Source organism: Ictalurus punctatus, chromosome 11 (genome assembly GCF_001660625.3).
Source record: "Ictalurus punctatus breed USDA103 chromosome 11, Coco_2.0, whole genome shotgun sequence".
Classification (NCBI taxonomy): Eukaryota; Metazoa; Chordata; class Actinopteri; order Siluriformes; family Ictaluridae; genus Ictalurus; species Ictalurus punctatus.
The window spans coordinates 14,073,041-14,095,407 of NC_030426.2; the positions used below are offsets into that span (position 1 = coordinate 14,073,041).

Genomic DNA, 22,367 nt, shown 5'->3' on the forward strand with positions numbered 1-22,367 from the left:
AGTCTGTAATGTCATCAGTAGTATCAGTAAGTGCACAGGCATCATATTTGTCTTATTTCCCCTGACACCTGTTCTGAGGGTGTTATTCTGCACCATGTATGTTCCATCAATACATTTACAAATCCCGTCTGGTTAGGTAAAAAAAAGCTTACGAAGGTGGACAATTTTAATCAGTGTTATATATCTGAAAGCCTTTACTATTCATTGATGTGCTTTGATGTGGCTCTCTTGAGGAGTTCCTCCTAAAAGATAAAAAATAAAAAAAAAATAATTAATTACACAGTGAAACTATATTTCTAACTAACAATAATGAGGTTTAAGATAAAAAATGCAATAAAAGTTACTACAATGTAAAATATTTTCATCTACACTCAATGCCCACTTTATTAGGAACACATTCATGCAGATGCACATTCATGCAGTTATCTAATCAGCCAATCCTGTGGCAGCAGTGTAATGCATAACAATCATGCAGATACAAGTCAAGAGTTTCAGTTAATGTTTACATCAAACATCAGAATGAGGAAACAGTGACTTTTTCTGTGATTTCAATCATGACATGGATGTTGGTTTGTGTATTTCAGAAACTGCTGATCTCCTGGGATTTTCACACACAACAGTCTCTAGAGTTTACACAGAATGGTATGAAAAACAAATGATATCCTGTGAGTGGAAGGTCCGCAAGCTGATACACCTTGTTGATGAGAGAGATCAGAGGAGAATGACCAGACTGGTCTGAGCTGGCAGGATGTCTATAATAAATCAAATAACTACAACAGCAGAAGACCACATCAGCTTCCACTCCTGTCAACCAAGAACAAGAATCTGAGGCGATCATGGGCACAGACTCACTAACACATTTTTCCTTAATCTTCAGCTGTGCAGGTTGACTGCATGAATGTGCAGGTTTACAGGTGTTCTTAATAAAGTGGATGGTGAGTGTATGTATCAACATTAACTTACAATTAACAAAGAAGTCTTTTTGCTCACGTCTTCCCTCAGGTATTACATATTGTCAGCAGGCCAGTGTCTGTCATGCTAATACCTGGTAGGGTGTTGGACTTATAAATATTAATCACATGGTATGCATTCGCCTGAACTGATTTGCTGAAATCAAAATGTAGACGGTGAGCGCTAGCCAATGAGATTGCCGCTTGTGCATTAGTTCACTGATGAGACAACCAGCTGGCAGAGGACTCTGCTTGGTCTTAAAGCCTTCATTTTACCCGATGCACATAAAAAATATCAAAATAAACTTATTGAAATGTAATTCTTATTTCTCTAAATGTGAGTGGGACAAAGTTATAAAGGTTGCTACGCCCCTGGCCATACACCATCGCAGCCTCGTGCGAGCGTCATTGGGCTTTTGAGAAAGGCATTAACAGAGTTTTGTGTCTCATTTCCACTTTAAATGACCTTACTATTTTAAAGTTTATAAAATGGTAAAGTTCTAAAGTAATAAATGTTAAGTCTATGGTGTTGAAGTTGCCAATTTAAATCATTAAACAGTTCCAGAATTGACCTCAGACTTACCTGCTGCATTACCTTACAGCGATAAATTACAAAATTATGAAGCAGGAACATTATAAACACTTCAAAAATAACTCAAAAATGATATTTAACATTAAACGTGGGAACCACTATATGATAACAACGAACAAAACATACATTTTTGCTTAACTTTACCTCTGCGTGAAGTGGCAGTTGGTCGGACATCCCGTTGCTATCTGGGATATGACAGCATGGCTGCCACAATATTCAGAAAATTACACCCTCTAGTTGTGTTTCCACAAAGACATGGTCAATATTTCATTAACTTTTGCTAGCTGGCTACTTACCAGGATTTGTAAGGAGTCTTCCAGGAGGTTCTTGCCACAGTGTTTCCTTGCTAGTTGCCATGTTACAGAGAGAGAAAAGCAGATTCACTTTCTTTGTGTGTGATTGTTAATTGTGTCCACTTACTCAATTTGTTAAGTTGTTGTTAAAGATGAAGAATATTGATATGGAATGAGTAATAATTGTAGTTCTTGAAACTGATTGGTATAATTACTCCATTCTCATTTGTTAGTCAAATGCTAATTTCTTTTCATGAAATAAACTTAAATAAAAGATGTAAATTTTACACAAAATTAACTGCTGTATTTTTAGACGTTTATTTTGGTATGTCCAACTCAAAGAATCACTTCATTGATATTCAGAGATAGCTTACACGCACACGTATGCACACACACACACACACACACACACACACACACACACACACACACATACACACACACAGGGTGCATCCAAGAAAAGCATAGTATTACTATAGAAGTAATACTATGCATTAGTTCAGGGGCCAAAATGGCAGTGTGGTGTGTCAGACAGAACCACATCAATACATGATTTATAATCACAGTATGGCCAATGAATTGGGATCCTGATGTCCTAAAGTCCCTGATGGACAAATGCAAACCAAACAAAATGAGATGGTGGTATGGACAAGTAGTATGCCTTAGTCCCTTCATTCATACATTAATTTCCAGTAGCCACTTCATCCATTCATCAATGCAGGAATACAACTTGGATGTGACACCAGAAATTTATGACACAGCATACTACTTCTGAGAAACACATTTCACTCTTAGTGGAAGCAATACTGTTTGAGTGCTCTGACAGAAAAAAACTAGGACATCTTGGTTGAAAAGTGGGGGGCAAACACAGCAGCAGTTCACATAATAGCAATCCTGAGCATTTCTAAAGGAGAGGCAACAGCACCAAACTCTCAGCAGGCACACTTTGCTTGGATACCCCAACTGGGTCCATTTTAATTGTCATATTTGTTGTGTTTGTGTTACTTTCCCAGCTCTCCCGCCCACTATGATTGTCATCGACCACAAATAACAGTGAGAGTGCTTGGCCAAATATTAATTTAGCAGTCATGTTTGACGCAAACAATTAATATTCAATTTGGTTAATTATACTCTGGTAAAAAAAAAAAAGGGGTCTGATTTAACACTGAGAAAAACACTTCTGGAAGCAACACTTTTTGCTTTACTTTCTAAACCAGTGAAGTAAAAATGCAACTAAATATTCCTGACTGTTGGGTATCTATTGCTCATACAAATATTCAGAAAACACCTGACTGATTGGGGTATGTAAATGGTACAAAAGTTTTACAAATGACAGTAGCATGGAATATCTATATGCAATACAAGAATATCACCTTTCATCATAATGACATGAAATATATATATATATATATATATATATATATATATATATATATATATATATATATATATATATATATATATATATATATATATATATATATATATATATATATAATATTTTATAGCTGTTTTATAATGGGTGACAAATGTAAGGGGCTGACAAATGCAACCTGTATATTATATAGTGCCTTAAATGAGACACTGCACTAACCCTATACTCACACTAGCAGTGTTTTTTTCCCTCTCATCACTCAAATCATTTTACACTGGTTACTTGTAGCACTTGTATATTTTATTTACTTGTGGTTGCGAAGATTTCACTGTTAGCACCAGGCTGGTAAGATATCCACACATTTTAAGGCACTATATAATATACAGGTTGCATTTGTCAGCCCCTTACATTTGTCACCCATTATAAAACAGCTATAAAATATTATATATATATATATATATATATATATATATATATATATATATATATATATATATATATATATATATATATATATATATATATATATATATTTCATGTCATTATGATGAAAGGTGATATAGAATACAAGCCAACTATAGAATATATATATAAAACCACCTATTTGATCACTAATTAGATACATTTTCACACACACACAAAAAAATGCAATTTTGGTAGTGTTTGAAAAGCATTCATGCAGTGCTGTACTGTCTACTAGTCTCAGCATGACCCTTAAACAATGCTTTGTAATGTCTTTTCACAATTTCTACTTCCTATTTAATAGGCTCAAGGGCTTGACATACAGTAATAGGGTGGCAAAAAGATCTGCACTGTTATATTTTGGGTAAAACAAACACTTTAAGCTGCAAGTGCCCATTACTAGCTCAGGAGCTGCAAACAGGAATGAAAATGTTAAACCAAAAACACCGATAATGTTTCATAGACAGGGGGAAAAACATAGCATAAATATAGTGGCTACCTCACTCCTAATGGTAATCGTTTTGCCAAACTTTGCATTGCTTGCCCTGCGAACTTCAAGATGGTAGTTGTCACAATGTAAAACAACACTGGAAATCTCCAGCTTTCATTGAAAATGAATGACTTGCAGAATTTTTTTCATGTTCTGTTTGAAAGTGATTCAAAGGATGTTAGACAAAAAAATACAATGAATGAATGAATTAATAGATCCACCACACTCATATTAACTCATAAGTTCTCTTGCTAAGGCTACGTCCACATTAATCTGGATAAAACTGAAACAGCCTCTTTTTCTGCATGTCTTATGTCCACACTGAAACTGCGTTTTTGTCCAGCGAAAATGGAGCTATTCGAAAACCTTTGATCATTGTGTTTCTCATTCCACAGTTTTTGATCAGTTGTTTCATCCTCGTGTTTCTGATTCTGGATTCTACCTAGTTTACCCTGTTTGCAGATTGCCTGACTTATCGCTTGGTTTTTTGTTGTTGTTGTTATTTGTTTGTTTTGTTTTTTTACAGGTTTTTGCCTTTCGATTTGGAATTGTCTGCCTGTCTCTTTAATAAAACTGCACTTGCATCCATCTCCATTCCAAGTATATGACACAGTATAGATGGAGAGCGTTTTTAAAACAGAAATGCAGTTTTTAGATCTATCCAGATTAATGTGGACATAGCCTAAATTACGTTGCAAGGCTGTCCTTCCTCTAAACATTTTTTTATTTTTATTTTTTATTTTTTTTTATTTTTTTTTTACAGACATGCTAATACAATAAGCAGCTTACCACTTTGATTTAAGAAAAAATGCTCAGCAGGAGACTCATCAGCCAGAGTATAATTAATCAAATTGAACATTAATTGTGTGAGTGAAACATGACTGCTAAATGAATATTTAGCCAAGCACTCCTGGTGATATTTTTTCTGGCTGAGGACAATCATTGTTTGTTGGCCACAACAGGGAGGAGAGTGTAAAGCAGAGAAATAACTTTTGGTGTTTGTGTGAAAGACTTTTTTTTATTCTTATTAGCTTAAAGCGAGTGAAAAAAGTAAAGCTATTGGGAATGACTGTTTATAGCAGCTTTAATGTAAGTGGTAACAGGAACTAAATTGTCTCATAGATGTTCCACAACATCCAATGTATGTAACTCTAGGTTAAAAAGCATGGGACGGTAACAGTAGCACCGTTTTGCATTGACCTGCTTCACACCACCCTATTGTGGATTATTTTCCAGCAAACCCTGCCATCTTTTATCCCTTATGTAAAACATTTAGATAAAATTTACTTGATCGGGAATAAAAATTAAGCATAATATTAGTTGTTTAATCTTCCAGAAAGTCTCTGCCAAGCAGATTGAGGAGGAGAGAAATGAGAGGAAACTGTGTGGGGCATGTGAGAAAAATGAAAGGGATGGGTCAGCACTGCATGTAATGTGACAGAAGGTCATTTCAGATTACCGATAACATTTAGTTCACTGAGCGCACACACACATAAATACACTCTCTTGCCTATCTCTGCTTCCATAGCAACCAGGACTAAAACACGGTGGTTGTATTTAGGCTGGTAGTGGAAGGACTGGAATTGAATTGAGAGAGAGAGAGAGAGAGAGAGAGAGAGAGAGATCACAAAATCTCTAACAGGCAAGAGCAATTTTGCTAAATTACATACATTACAAGTCATGAGGAACTTCCATACCGCCGTGCATTTAAAAAAAAAAAAAAAAAAGGTATAGGTTTATGAAAGAACAGCCAGAAAACCAGTAAAGCTCCTCCCCCTGTGATTTCACACTTTCACACTTCCAAACTCCATCAAATGTCAACTTTCTTAGATTAAAAACAGACAAAGCAGAAATACTTCTAGTAGATTCCAAAATCCAGATATCCACATGTCTGATTTATCTCTTAACATTACTGGTGTGTCTGTTTACTCTACATTGTCATTTAAACCTCACATTAGCGCTCTTATCAAACCTGCATTTTTCCACGTGCATAACAATGCCTGTCTTAACACTTTTGTACAGTAAATGCCAATGATGCTAAAATACTGTACCAGTTCCTTCGTACATATAGATCAGTGAAAAGCTCCGTTTATTGGTCTACCAGCTAAAACCTTAACAAACATCAATATATTTCAATCTCAGCTGCTAGAGTACTAGCACACACTAGTTGGCCTGCTCATAACACACCTATGCTGTATCAGTTACACTGGTTACCTGTCTCTTCCTACAGACTGCTTACAGTGGCAGGTCTTTTAGACCCATATCCCTCAAACTGTGGAATGCCCTACCACAATCTCACCAGGATTGTACTTCTGTAGTTTCTTTCAAATCACAGCTGACAACTTTTATCTTCCATAATATTACTCTTCTCTTTCTACTTCTTAAAACATTTTTTTCTCTATTGCTCTTATTCTTTTGTGCTATGTACTTGTAAAGCAACCTTCGGTGTTATCAATGAATAATCAAACAAACAAATAAGTATGGCCTTAATAAGTTTCATGACTCTTGGTGTGAGGTGTGAATCATACACACAGGGTTCAATGTCACAACATACTTTGAAACTGAATGTTATAATTAGTTGAATAGAATAGAAGGTTTGCGGCATGTTGTAATAACTGTTTAGTACACTATTACTAATATTCAATCTGACACATTACTACCCTACAAAAACATAGGAAACAAGATACATTTTGTATAATGCGAGAATATCATACATATCCAATGTTAGACACAGCATAAATGTTTAAATAATGGCCAAATTGCCTGCATGGAATATGCTTCCTGCAGTAATCACAATTCTCTCACTCCTGTAGTCCACAGTGATGTGTCAGTGCAACACCTGACATGCGTATGACGACCAAACAGCTTCACCACAGCTAACACAGCACTTCATCTCTGATTATTTGCTTCACCTAGGACTTGTTAGCCAAATATGTTCAGGTTAGATCGATTTAGGTTAGAGCCCTAGACCCATATAAGTAAAAAAAAAAAAATCTCCGTTCCATGAGACAATGCCTCTGTCCTAAGTCATGTCTAGTAAGTATTCTTACTACTGCATCAGTCATTTTACAAAATGTCCAAAACAGACAAAATTGGTTCTAACAACATAGACTTAGTACTATTACAAATTTACTAATACTAATAAACCAATTTTGTAGAAACCACATTTTTCAAATATAACTTTTCTTCTTTTTTTTTCTTTTTTTAAATATATGTACCCAGGTTTTGTTACGCCACCGCCAGCAGATGGCACTGCGGCGCGGTTGCTATGCTGCTCACGTGACTCTTTGCTGTCATTCTAGTTTCTGTTGGAGGATGTCCTTGATTTAACCCAGGTGTCTTTGGTTTAGATTAATCATGCTAGTTATTTAAACCCCTCGTGTTGCTGCGCACGTCGCACGGCATTAACCTGAACTAACCTAAACTAAACGGAATCTACCCATGCGAACTGGGACTGGACTAAGAGAGACAAAGCTAAAGAGTTGCAGCAAAGCAACACCAAGCCAAGCAAGTTGTGTGTTTATGCCATGCCATAGTCGAATGTTCATGTCATGCCATAGTTGAGTATTCATGCCATGCCATAGTCGAGTGTTCATGCCATGCCATAGTTGAGTGTTCATGCCATGCCATAGTTGAGTGTTCATGTCAGGCCATAGTTAAGTGTTCATTCCATGCCTAAGTTAGATGAGGGTTTCCTACCTTAATTTAAGGAACGTTCATGTCTTAGTTGAAGGAGGGTTCATGTCTTGGATTAAAGAACGTTCATGTATTAGTTTAAGGAGTGTTCAGGCCTTAGTTCAATTAGTGTTTCCGTTCCATGTCCTCTGTTTGAGTATCAAATAAAGACTTCCCTCCTGCGCTTACTTCCTGTCCCAGTTTCGTTATGTAACAGAATGCCGCGCCCGAGCAGGGAAGTAGCACGAGAGCACATGGTCGGGAGGCGCTTGGACTACTGGCCGCAGTACGAGTCCGTGCAGTTTCCACAGAGGACGGCCGCTGAACTCCCCCTGGAAATGTATGGGTGGGGATCCCACCTGCTGCTGTTCCTGTTTCACAGCCAGGTGTACTTTGCAAGCCTGGCGGCCCCCAAGCCTACCAGGAAACAATGGCTGGGCTTCCTAGTATCCCGGTTTTATGGCCCGGCCCGGGATTGGGCAGAGCAGCTGGCCCATTCAGGGTCAAGTTCCCTCTATGACGTCACCCAGTTCTCAGAACTTTTTCTGAAGGAGTTCTCGCAGCCGGGGCAAGCAAACCGCCTGGATATACTGGAGAGGGGAATCGAAGTAATGGACAGGGTGGACTGGCCATTCCACCTCTATTATACATGGCTGGACCGGATAGAAGCAGCAGCTTCGCTTCAGGTTCCGGTTGACACTGTGGATCTCCGGCCCGAGGCTAACATGGCAACTTCTGGGCTCCCGTCTGAGGTCAACATGGCGGCCTCAGAGCTCCAGCTTGAGACCTACTGGGAGGTCTCAGCTGTGGAGCTCCAGCCCGAGGTTAACAGGGCAACCTCTGGGCCCCCATCGGAGGTCAACCCGGCGATCTCGGCGTTCCAGCCTGAGGCCTACGACGAGGTCTCGGCTGTGAAGCTCCCCCCGGAGGTCAACCCGGCGACCTCGGAGCTCCGGCCAGAGGCCTATGGTGAGGTCTCGGCTGTAGAGCTCCCCCCAGAGGTCAACCCAGTGACCTCGGAGCTCCGGCCTGAGGCCTATGGCGAGGTCTCGGCTGTGGAGCTACACCCGGAGGTCAACCCGGCGACCTCAGAGCTCCGGCCGGAGGCCTACGGCGAGGTCTCGGCTGTGGAGCTCCCCACGGAGGTCAACCCGGCGACCTCGGAGCTCCAGCCAGAGACCTACAGGGAGGTCTCATCTGCTGAGGAAGCTGTCCTGCTGTCCAGCCCAGCTGAAGAGGCTGTCCCGCTGCCCTGCCCAGCCGCTGAGTATGCCGCTTTGTTTGACTACTCCGCGGAGGACGGTATTCCGTTCGCCTGCCCCACAGAGTACAGTGCTCTGTTTACCTGCGCTGAGGAGTATGTCTCTCTGCTTTCCTGCTTTGCAGAGGAAGTCAACCAGCCTTCTAGTCCCATTGGGAACGCCGCCCAGCCTTCTAGTCCCGCTGGGGACGCTGCCCAGCCTTCTAGTCTGGCTGGGGACGCCGCCCAGCCTTCTGGTCCAGGTCCAGTCCCTCCAAGTTCCATTCCAGGTCCAGTTCCTCCAAGTTCCAGTCCAGGTCCAGTCCCTCCATGTTCCAGTCCAGGTCCAGTCCCTCCAAGTTCCAGCCCCGTCGTGGGCAGCGCCCAGAGTTCCAGCCCCGTTGTGGCAGCGAGTGTCAGCTTTCACGGCGGCCCCGGACCCCCATTGAAGGGGGTTCTGTTACGCCACCGCCGGCAGATGGCACTGCGGCGCGGTTGCTATGTGGCTCACGTGACTCTTTGTTGTCATTCGCTTCCTGCCCGAGTTATAGTTTCTGTTAGAGGATGTCCTTGATTTAACCTAGATGTCTTTGGTTTAGATTAATCATGCTAGTTATTTAAACCCCTTGTGTTGCTGCGCACGACGCGCGGCATTAACCTGAACTAACTGAACTAAACGGAATCTACCCACGCGAATCGGGACTGGACTAAGAGAGACAAAGCTAAAGAGTTGCAGCAAAGCAACACCAAGCCAAGCAAGTTGTGTGTTTATGCCATGCCATAGTCGAATGTTCATGCCATGCCATAGTTGAGTGTTTATACCATGCCATAGTTGAGTATCCATGCCATAGTTGAGTATCCATGCCATGCCATAGTTGAGTGTTTATGCCATGCCATAGTTGAGTGTTCATGTCATGCCATTGTTGTGCGTTCATGTCAAGCCATAGTTAAGTGTTCATGCCGTGCCTCAGTTAAGAGTGTTCATGCCATGCCTAAGTTAGATGAGGGTTTCCTACCTTAATTTAAGGAACGTTCATGTCTTAGTTAAAGGAGGGTTCATGTCTTGGATTAAAGAACGTTCATGTATTAGTTTAAAGAGTGTTCAGGTCTTAGTTCAATTAGTGTTTCCGTTCCATGTCCTCTGTTTGAGTATCAAATAAAGACTTCCCTCCTGCGCTTACTTCCTGTCCCAGTCTCGTTACATAACAGGTATACTAAAAAAAATTTAAAATATCCATTGGAATATATTTTTATCATATGAATTCATAGTGGTCTTAGTAATTGCCAATAACACCTATATTTAACAAATATATTTTTGGGTTAAACCTGTGTTTTGTTTGCAATTGTGTGGTATCCATGAGAGCAGAGTATTTTTGTCATTTTTTTTTAATAAAAGATCAAAAGGTTCAACAAAAAAGACAATTTTTCACAGCCTTCTTTGCTCATATTTAACAAGGGTGCCAATATTAGTGAAGGGCACTGTATATATATATTTTTTATATATATATTTCATAACACCCTCACATGATGCATTGCCTGTGCAGTTCCTGCCCATCAGAGGGGCAACCACAACAGTGTGTGTGTTTTCTCCCATTTGCTCTGTCCATATGTTCAGCAGCAATGTTGATGTTTTAAGCACCCTAGAAATCAGTGCCATGAAAATCACAGCACCCACTCATTCCCACAGCAACGATGCCCGAGATGTAGGCGTACTGGCCCTTCCACATCCAATCATCATAATTTAACCTCATCATTGCATCACTGTTTTGAGGATGACTAACATTAAAATATAGAAAGCTTTTTGTGAAAAAGGGTGACAGCCAGGCTTGTCATATTCTGAGGTGTACACAATTGGCCCCCTAAAGGGAGTTTAAGTGTGTCTTTTGAACCCTTTCTGATTCATAGAACTGATCATGGAACGTTTATACAAACCTTAAGAGTTCCAGATTTTTTACAATTGTTTACTGCAAACCCCAGCATTACAGAATCATAGTTCAAGGCTAGTAAGATGCCACTGTCATGCACATGGGCAATGCCAACAGTTCTTAACCTGGGGGTTGCAACCCCCCATGGGGGTCACAAAGCTGTAGCAGTGGGGTCACAGGAAAACTTTTTTAAACGATTGTACACAGAGGTTTAAAGAGAAGCCACTGGCAGATTTTTTTTCGAATCTGTGCATGCTGTATGCTGAGAACTGAGTGACATAGCATAGAAAAAAAAATCTCCCACTTGCATTGACCTATCTTTGTGAGGATGGTTTTCCAGCACCAGTGTAATAATGATATCCTCAACCATTTCAAATATCAATTGAGGTGGTATACCCACAATTTTAACTTGAACTCTGAGTTCAGTGAAGCTGGCATGGTATATCCAGAACTATCAGTTACAGAGCTATCAGGGCAAATCCAAACAAATAGATTAGAATTTCTATGATCAGGGTTAATCAACTCTTGAGTATGTTGACCATGAGCAAAGTATATTCATGGTGTACATAAAAACCCTCATCAAGGAAGCACTGATAAATGGATTTACTGGAGCATAAATATTGAGGTCTGAATATGCATCCTATGAATATAATATATTTTTGCTTTGTTTTTGTATTTTTGTTTTTGTTTTTAAACAAACATGAGGTGCAGTGGTAAAGAATTGCTAAGCAAGTGAATGTGTGAGCCTGCAAAGTTGTATAAAACCTAATTTATTCATTAATTAATTCATCATTGTATAGCCTAGTCAGTAGAGTGGTAGTAATATTTTGTTTGAATTCCACACTTTTTATAGTTTAAGCTGCCTGGGTTTCCAATGTAGAATTTAGCTTAATTGAGTGATAAATGGATTTAGCAAATTGAAAAATGATAAGATAAAAATAAGCCAATGGCATTTTTGTGAAGATATTTTTTGCTTATAGCTGTAACAGTTCCATAATTGGAACCTAATTTCAGGCCTATGCTTATTTTATTAGTTTCACTCTGTAGCCAACAGCAAGAAGGCTGAGGTTGCTACAAATGTGTGGGGGAACACCACAGCTTACACAAGCAGAGTAGCTGGCACACTGCTCAGGGTGTATCATTTAAATGATGCCATTATTAGACACAACCACCTCCAAGGACATGGGCACCTACATAAAGGTTAGGTATATGAGCATCATCATTAACACTGAATCTTTTGCAGTTGAACTAAAGGAGTTTAGACCTCCTGTTAACAATCTGGATCACCTTCATCTTCTACTTAGGTAAAAATCTAACCACCATCCTTCCACAGTGACTAATAAACTGCCTGCCATATCAGACTCTCCCACATCTGTATAGTACTGTATTTCTGCCTTGATTTTGCTTGGTTGCTTTAAGTATTCCTCCACAGTTATTCCCTGCCATTACAGGATGACAGCAAGGATACACTGTAACATGTTTAACCTCTTAAAAGTGAATGAAGTCAACTGTCTTCTAACTATTAATGATGAATAAGAGAACTAAAGCTTTGTCATTTGTGTTGAAAGAAATAAAGAAACATTGAAACAAGATGGAAACAAGATGGGATGTTTGGTCTTTATTTGAAATTTATCTCTAGTACCTTTGTGATCACTCTGCTGTCACTGTGGTCAGGAATTGGGGGGTATTATTCCTTTGGTTTGTAGTATATGTCTCTCTAATCTCGTTGTGTCAATGTTGTATAGGCTTACAATAATATGAAATGTGACCCTGAACTTTACATTGAACTTTTACTACATTTGCTAAATATTCAGTTGCTTGCATAGGTATTCACCCTTCTTGAACATTTTTACATTTTGTAGTGTTACAACCTGGAAATGGATCTGATTTGGATTATATGTCATGAATCTGCACAAAATATTATAGTGGGATTAAAAGTCAAACTCATTTGCAAACTTATTTACAAATAATGATTAAGTACATATCCCTAGTGTGAAATTAGTTCAGGTGCAACCAGTTGTCATCAGAAATCACATTCTGTAATTAATTGGATGGACTTCAACTATGCGCAGTTACAGTTTCACATGATTGGATAAAAGACTATAAAATGTGGAAAAGTTCATGGTGAATTCTTATACGTTCACCTCACACCTCCTGGCAGGTTCGAGTCCCGCCAGGGCCATATGTGTGCGGGGGTTTCCTCCGGGTACTCCGGCTTCCTCCCCCAGTCAAAAGACATGCGTGGTAGGCTGATTGGCATGTTTAAATTGTCCGTAGTGTATGAGTGTCAGTGTGTGTATGTGATTGTGCCCTGCGATGAACTGGCACACAGGGTGTACCCCGCCTCGTGCCCGGTGCTCCCTGGGATAGGCTCCAGGTTCCCCGTGAACCTGAAAAGGAGTAAGTGGTAGAACATGGATGGATTTATTACGGTCAATTATATCAATTATTGACTGCAGCACATACTTTATATACACACTTCTATCATCTAGAAGATATACTATCTTCTCTGCTCCTCTCACAAATGTCTTATGTATTAAACATACAGTCTTTGAACCTTATGCATATATATATATATATATATATATATATATATATATATATATATATATATATATATATATATATATATTTATGCATAATATTACTTAGCCCTTAGTAACTAGTTTACAACCATTGCCTGTTTTTATTGTTATCCAACTTCTGTCTTGCCTGTAGTAGTAGTAGTCTGATTTTGTGTGGGTTTGACCCTTGTGTTTGTTATATTGGATTTTGCCTTCAGCACACATGTCTGGCCTCGCTTCATCAATTGCTACAAAGCTTGTTGTCTGTGGAGGAAGAAGAATGTCCCTTGTTTTGCATAATGACTCGGCTTGTTTGTTCTAAATTCTTCAAGACCTCCAGAAACTTTTATTTGTGCATTTTGTACACCATTCTCTCTCACTGCATGTGTATGGAAACGATCTGAATGTCTAGGGAGCGTGATACTAAACATTTGGGCACTATATGTGATATATAATGAATTTTGTTGGATTGTTTGCTCAGGAATAGTCTGTCAGTAGAGCTATAATAGCATAATTGTTGGCAATGTAAATAGAATTCTGTCAGACTGAAACCACATTATATGAGTATGTTTTAAATTCTGGCAATTAAAAAGAATTGATGTGTGTTAGCATGGCAGACATGCAAGAAACAAATTAGCATCTTAATGCAAGCAGACACACAGAAGTACACACATCACATTTTCTTTGTCCTTCACCCATACAGGCGAGGATACTCTGTGTGGGTCCATCAAGCATATATTGTTGTTCAATAGTCAATTTCCTTTCTGCCAGAGACAGTTTAAATGCAAATTAGTAGGATTGTCTCAAACTTGTCAGAAGCCTGCTGTCCATCTTCTGCTCTGGAAACTCCTGAATATTGTGTCTAATGGAGAGAAAAGCCTCTCATTGGAGCTCTGTTCTTCACATTTAAACAAATATGTTTACTGCCTGTGGACCGACAGTAAGCAGTTTCTGGCAAGCACTTGGAAAGAAACACTGACTGCTAAAGAATCTGACCTTCAGCATATTGTGTGTGGAGCTCACATGTGTTCAGGACTGAAACAATGCCATACATTTTTGAAAACATGACAAGCAGTTCTCTTCTTGATCAGCTTATTCCCTTGTGAATTCATGTAAAACCATATCATATACCGTATCTAATGCTCCAGATTTGGAATTGATGGAATGGTATAAAATCTAGTGGGTAGGAACAGCTTTGGGGCAAATCCATTAAATATACAAAAGTCATTAGGTGCAGAACACCAAAGTAAATTTGCTTGAGTTCACTTGGGTATGGGCCTGCATATCTAATGAAAACATGGGCTATTCACTATGTTTAGAAATGTTTTACATACTGTTCAGTCTAGAATTCAATTCAATTCAATTCAATTCAATTTTATTTGTATAGTGCTTTTTACAATACACATTGTCTCAAAGCAGCTTTACAGAAATATCAACATGGTATACAGATATTAAAGGTGCGAATTTATCCCAACTGAGCAAGCCACTGAGTGGCGACGATGGCAAGGAAAAACTCCCTAAGATGTTTTAAGAGGAAGAAACCTTGAGAGGAACCTGACTCAGAAGGGAACCCATCCTCATCTGGGTAACAACAGTTAGTGTGAAAAAGTTCATTATGGATTTATATGAAGTCTGTATGGCGTTAGGAGCAGCCGTAGTCCCAGCAGTCTGGAATTAAAGAAGATTTGAGCTCCATCCAGAGGCAGAAAGGATCTGGATCTCTAGTATCTCCATAAATTCGTATGGGGCTCGGCGAAAGGAGAGAGGGAGAAAAAAGATAATTATGACTGCGAAGTAGTAGAACAGAATCTAGTCAGGGTAGGCTTGAGTAAACAAATACGTTTTAAGCTTAGACTTAAACACTGAGACTGTGTCTGAGTCCCGAACACTAATAGGAAGACTGTTCCATAACTGTGGGGCTCTATAAGAGAAAGCTCTTCCCCCTGCTGTAGCCTTCACTATTCGAGGTACCGTCAAATAGCCTGCATCTTTTGACCTAAGTAGGCGTGGCGGATCATATAAAACCAAAAGGTCGCTTAGATATTGTGGTGCGAGACCATTTAGTGCTTTATAGGTTAATAAAAGTATTTTATAATTAATGCGAGATTTTACTGGGAGCCAATGCAGTATTGATAATATCGGTGTGATATGGTCGTATCTTCTAGTTCTAGTTAGGACTCTAGCAGCTGCATTCTGGACTAACTGGAGCTTATTTATATTCCTACTGGAACATCCAGACAGTATGGCATTACAGTAATCTAATCTAGAGGTGACAAATGCATGAACTAGTATTTCTGCATCATGTAGTGACAATATGTTTCTTATTTTAGAAATATTTCTGAGATGAAAGAAGGCTATCCTAGTAATATTATCTACATGAGCATCAAATGATAGGCTGGAGTCAATAATCACTCCAAGGTCTTTAACTGCTGTACATGATGAAACAGAAAGACCATCCAGAGTAACCATGTGATCAGAAAGATTACTTCTAGCTACACGTGGGCCTAATAAAAGTATTTCTGTTTTATCAGAATTAAGTAGAAGGAAGTTAATTAACATCCAATGTCTAATGTCCTTTACACAATCCTCAACTTTACTAAGCTTCTGTCTGTCCTCTGGCTTCACTGAAACATACAACTGTGTATCATCAGCATAACAGTGGAAGCTAATTCCATGTTTACGAATAATTTGACCTAGGGGTAGCATATATAAAGTAAAGAGCAGTGGGCCTAAAACAGAACCCTGTGTAACTCCAAAAGTAACCTCAGTACGCATGGAGAAATCACCATTAACATCTACGAACTGATAACGATCGGTCAGATAAGACCTGAGCCAGGAGAGGACTGTTCCCTTAATACCAACAACATTTTCTAACCTATCAAGTAGAATAGTGTGATCTATAGTATCAAAAGCTGCACTAAGGTCGAGTAACACAAGCAGCGAGACACAACCCTGATCGTAAGTCAGTAGAAGGTCATTTACTACTTTAACTAACGCTGTCTCTGTGCTATGATGAGGTCTAAATCCTGACTGATACATTTCATGAATGTTATTCCTATCTAAGTACGAGCATAACTGCTTTGCTACAACCTTTTCTAAAATCTTAGAGATGAAGGGGAGATTTGATATTGGTCTATAGTTGGACAATTGAGACGGGTCAAGATCAGGTTTTTTAATCAAGGGTTTAATAACTGCTAATTTAAGTGATTTAGGTACATAGCCAGTGCTTAGGGAAGAATTGATTATATTTAGAAGTGGTTCAATTACTCCTGGACAAATCTGTTTAAACAAACATGTAGGTACGGGATAATTAAGAGTTTTCAAGAATGGTCTCAAAAACGATCATATTTAAAATATCTCCCAAAAATCATTCTTATAAGAACTTTGTAAAACCCAGTAGTATTTTGCTCCCAAAATTATTTGCACCCCTAAATAATATAAACAGGGCGCACTGTGGCACACCTCTAAGGTGGGGGGTTCGATTCCCATCGCTGCCCTGTGTGTGTGGAGTTTGCATATTCCCCCCATGCTGCGGGGGTTTCCTCCGGATACTCCGGTTTCCTCTCCCATTCCAGATACATGCATGGTAAGCTGATTGGCATGTCCAAAGTGTCTGTAGTGTATGATTGGGTGTGTGAATGTGTATGTGATTGTGCCCTGCGATGGATTGGCACCATATCCAGGTTGTACTCTACCTTGTGCATGATGCTACCTGGGATAGGCTCCAGGTTCTCCTTGACCCCGTAGGATAAGCGGTATAGAAAATGAATGGATGAATGGATAGATTTTCTCGATTTCCTGAAAATAAAAAAGCCATTCAGTACAGTGGTGGCTCAGTGGGCTCTGCACTACTGATCACATGTTTGGACCACTGATGGGCCTTTGAGCAAGACCCTTAACCCTCTCTGCTCTGACCCCAGCTTACAAACAATCTGAAATATGCAAAGAAAATTATCGCACTATACTATACTTGTATTTGTGCCAAAAAGGGTCATCTAATCATAAATGGCTTACATGTTTCAAAAGTCTGGAACAAGAGGAAACAAGAGCATACAAGTTGTGGGTGGATCTTTCAACAAGATCACATATATATCCAAATCAACACAGAAATGGCTGTGGTGGTACAAAATGTTTAATAATTATCTGAGTCTCTCAATCTATCAAACACATGGGATCTGAATTGAAAACGGTGTCCACATGCACAAACCAAAGAATTTTAAGGAGCTTGAAATGTTGTGCATGGAGGAGGGATCTTCTAAAGACCCCAACCTTGATGGACATTACTGGAAGAGACAGTGCTATTAATCTCTCTTGCGCTGTTAGGGTTCAGAATATTATAAAAATAGTGTTTAAAGATTCAGTAGAATACTTGTGAAATCTTTATTTGCACTGTATTTTTTGGGGGGGAAAATATGTTAAAATATAATGTGCCTATATATTTGAGCTCAAAATATCCTTCAGGGCATGTGCTATGCGTGTTTGGCCAACAGGTTAACACCTGAACAAAAAGGTTTCCTGCTTTCCTAATATATTACAACAATAAAGAATTCAAACAAGAAGAGAGACCTAGTTTATGAACAAGTTGATGAAATAAAGACATAATAAAAGTAGTATAAAATAGAAATGCATTCATCATAGTGCATTAATGAACAATGAGACATACATTTTTTAAAAAGTAATATAAAATACATACATACATACATACATACATACATACAAGTCAGTAGTTCAAGCCACAGCACTGCCAAGCTACCACTGTTGGGCTCTTGGGCAAGGCCCTTAACCCTCAATTGCTCAGTTGTATAAATTAGATAAATGTAAGTCACTCTGGATAAGGGCGTCTGCCAAAAATCATATAAATTATATATATATATATATATATATATATATATATATATATATATATATATATATATATATATATATATATATATATATATATATATATATATATATATATAATTGTATATATGATATATATATGATTATTGTATACAAATTATTTTAGCCCATCTTTTTCTGAAAATACAGTTTGTTAAGTAAGTTAATGGAAAAATTTTTTTTTTAGCAATGCAGCCCTTCTATTTAAATCAGGGTCGTTTCTGAAGTAGGCTTATTACACACTCAAGCACACACACATGTTCTCAACCCACGCACACATCCACACAGCACTAGTTGTGCAACTGTTGTGCAGCTCACACTAACATCATAACTACACAAGTGCTATATGTCACAAACAGAGAACACTCACTTACACACACACACACACACACACACAGAGAGAGAGAGAAAGAGAGAGAGAGAGAGAGAGAGTAAAGTGTTTCTCAGCACTGCTAGGTGGATGGAGTCGGTGAATTGTCTGCAGGTTTTGCTCTTACTGTCAGAGTGTCGATCAAACCACTCAGAGTCTTCTATTTTTACTGCATAAATGGATTTATGTAAATGCATAATTATGTAGGAAGACTATAGCTGTTTTAATTATTCCTACTGTTTTAAAAAAGCTAAACAAAGAAGAAGAATAAATAATTCAGTTTGCATCAGTCAGAATACACCAGATTATTTGCAAAAAATAAATAACAAAATTTTAGAAATGTATTAAATCTTTATATTTAGGTTCCTCAAACTCTCATTACTTGTGGCATTAGATACCATTGTATTGTATATGTTGACAATTAGCTGGGTGTAAATGTTGGAACCCACATTTCAGCCTCATTTGTGGATTCTGCTGATTAACCACCAATATTACAAAAAACCTAAAAAAAAAAAAAAAAAATTTTAAAAATTAAAAATAACAAAAAAAATCTTAAATATTCTGGAAATCAAGTAAATCCCTCTTAGGCAGATGTGTTGCTCCAAGCCTCCCTGAACATATATTCGTTGGCTCAGAAGAAATTAAGGACAAGGCCATTATGGTCAATCAGTTTAACAAACATTTTAACTCTGCTGGATCTGTTCAAATGTAGATATATCTGTACCATGTTCCGTATCTAATGAAAGTGAAGGAAATCTGGATTTGTATGATTTTAAACCTATTTCAGTTGCTCAAGTCTATAAAGCTCTGAAAGATATTGACCTCAAAGTCTGCAAGTCCAGACAATTTGGATCCTTATCTCCTAAAGCTAGCAGCAGATATTATTGAGCCCATTACGTATATTTTTTATTTGTGTCTTATGTCTAATTTTATACCCAAAATTTGGAAAGCTGCTTATGTTTTTCTCTTATTAAAAAGTGGAGATCCTTCAGAGTTGAACAATTATTGTCCCATTTCCAAACTTCCAATACTAGCTAAGCTTTTTGAGTCTCAGGTAAATTTGTTTTAAGTGATTTCAGTCGGGTTTTAGAACTGGTCACAGTACCATCACTGCTGCAATGGTTGTGACAAATGACCTTATTGGTGCATTGGACAGAAAATAGCACCGTGCTGCCTTATTTGTGGATCTATCTAAGGTGTTTGATTCAGTGGACCACAAATTGTTGTTGGACAAGCTTAAGAATGCTGGTCTCAGTTCCAAGGCTGTAAATTGGTTTAAAAACTATTTTTCATACCAGTGTGTCTATGTTGATGGCCATAGAGCAGATTTTCTTGAGTTAATCTCAGGTGTTCCTCAGGGTTCCATTTTGAGACCCATTTTATTTTCTATTTTTATAAATGATGTTGGAAAGGACATCAAAGCAAAATTACACCTGTATTCAGATGACTCTGTTATTTATGCATATGCTTCTTCCATAGTACAGGCAGTGCAAGAGCTTCAGATTGCATTTAATTCATTACAAAATGCTCTGTCGGGTTTCAAATTGATTTTAAATGCACAGAAAGCAAAGTTTATGTTTTTTTCAAAAGTTTGCTCACAGATGCTTGATGATACTAGCATTTTCATGTCCGATTGTAAATCCATTGAAAGTGTGTCCTCATACAAGTACTTGGGAATATGGATAAATGATAAGCTTTCATTTAAATTATATGTTGCTAATTTAGTTAGGAAGCTCAAAATAAAGATTGCCTTTTATTTTAAAAATAAATCTTGCTTCACTTTAAATGCCAGGAAAAAACTTGTGGAAGCTACTTTTTTTCCTGTGATTGATTACGGTGATATATTGTATATGTATGCAGCTACCTCTATTTTACAGAGCCTTGAGTCAGAGTATCATGCATCTGTGCATTTTATTACCAATGTAAAGTCTCTTACTCATTGCACTCTTTATGATTTAGAGGGTTGGACATCATTGACTACACGTAGAAAACAGCATTGGTATATCTTTAGCTTTAAAGTTATACATGTTAAACTTCCACCCTACCTTTTTAACCTTCTTTTCCTTAGTTCGGGTAGTTATCACTTGCACTCCTCCAGATGTTGCTTTTTAATGTACCCCGGGTTCTGACAGATCTGGGGAAAACTCCTTTTTTCCTATTATGCACCTTGGACATGGAAGAAATTGCAAAAATATTCAAATCTGAATACTCTTATATCTATTGATGAATTTAAGGCAATCAAAAATAATGTGGTGAAGGAGACGTGTAATTGTTTTTGGCCAAATGTTTCGTTGTTTAAAGACATGTTGTACATGTTGTGTTTTTATTGTGAGTTTGCATGGCTGCTACCTTGGCCAGGTCTCTCTTGTAAAAGAGATCATTTGATCTCAGTGGGACTTCCTGATAAAATAAAGGTAAAATAATTTTTTTTTAATAAATATTACAGAAATTTAAGCATAGTAAACATCTACTTATTTGATATAATAGGAACTCATGTCATAAATACTTCAGTATTAAGTCAAGAAGGGTGCTTTTAAAGCCATTTCTGAAAGATGTTTCCACAATGTATGTAATCTAACCCCATCTTTTTACAATTCTGCTATGTGCTAATATGCTAGTTATTAAGTACTTAGCTAAGCATTCTGATGCAGGTAAGTTTTGTTATTAATAATAAGACAAAGTATAATGCATCAACCTTGATATATACTGAACATTTTACACTTATATTACATTTATTAATTTAGCAGATGTTTGAGCGACTTACAAATGAGGAAATACAAGCAAATACTGTACATAGATTACAAGAAGACACAGCCCCTAAGTAATGCTATTTATGTCTATTATCGACTGTTATTTTGATCATAATGTAAACTGCTTCAGGAACAAAGAATTTGAAAATACTCCTCAGTATTCACTCTGAGTTGTCCAGTATTTTGTGCTTAATTAGTGTTAATACAACACTAAACCATGTCAACAGTGAAGTAAATATGTTCTTTAGTGTGTATGTATTAATTCTTATTAACTTTAATGATCCTTGCAATTTTCATATACTTACTTATTTGATGTAAATATATCATAAAACATTTGCAGAAACATATTTGCAGTTTGAAGGACCATATCATGTACAGTACCTCAGAAGCTTCGTCTGGGCTTGACCCATTGCCTCTGGCTAACTTTCTCTGTAAATAGAAAACAAGAAGCAGCCAGTTGCACAAGTTGAATGCAAGTTCTATCGTAGTAAATCAAAATTGCAGCTGTATTCGAGGTTGCGTACAATTACAAAACCAAACGGCTGCACTAAAGAGCATAATTTCAATGTACATTCATATTACAACCGACCCATTAGGAGATGTAACATCTGCTGTGAAAAAATCCATTAACACGTAATGTCTTTTTTCTATCACTCAGCATATCCACAAAGCAGATTAAAGATAGACTCTGCACACCTAAATCTGAACACTTGTTTTGTCATTTGTGAAGTTCTTTTCAAATCTCATTTTGTTCAGATGGAAAACTCGGTCTTTGTGGCACCCAGGCTCTGTAAAAACAG

The 22,367-nt window shown here is 38.0% G+C and overlaps 1 long non-coding RNA gene across 3 annotated transcripts; it reads right to left on the reverse strand.

The window, feature by feature from the left end:
- Window positions 1-12,928: 12,928 nt before the first annotated feature.
- Window positions 12,929-22,355, reverse strand: LOC128634021 (uncharacterized). 3 transcript variants are annotated; one of them, XR_008397222.1, is made up of 4 exons: window positions 22,264-22,355; window positions 21,949-21,996; window positions 20,863-21,217; window positions 12,929-13,392 (listed from the first exon to the last, which is right to left on the reverse strand). It is a non-coding gene; the product is annotated as an uncharacterized LOC128634021 (long non-coding RNA). The 3 variants fall into 3 exon arrangements; XR_008397220.1 differs by having other exon boundaries at window positions 20,863-20,983; window positions 21,167-21,996; XR_008397221.1 differs by having other exon boundaries at window positions 20,863-21,996.
- Window positions 22,356-22,367: the final 12 nt, after the last annotated feature.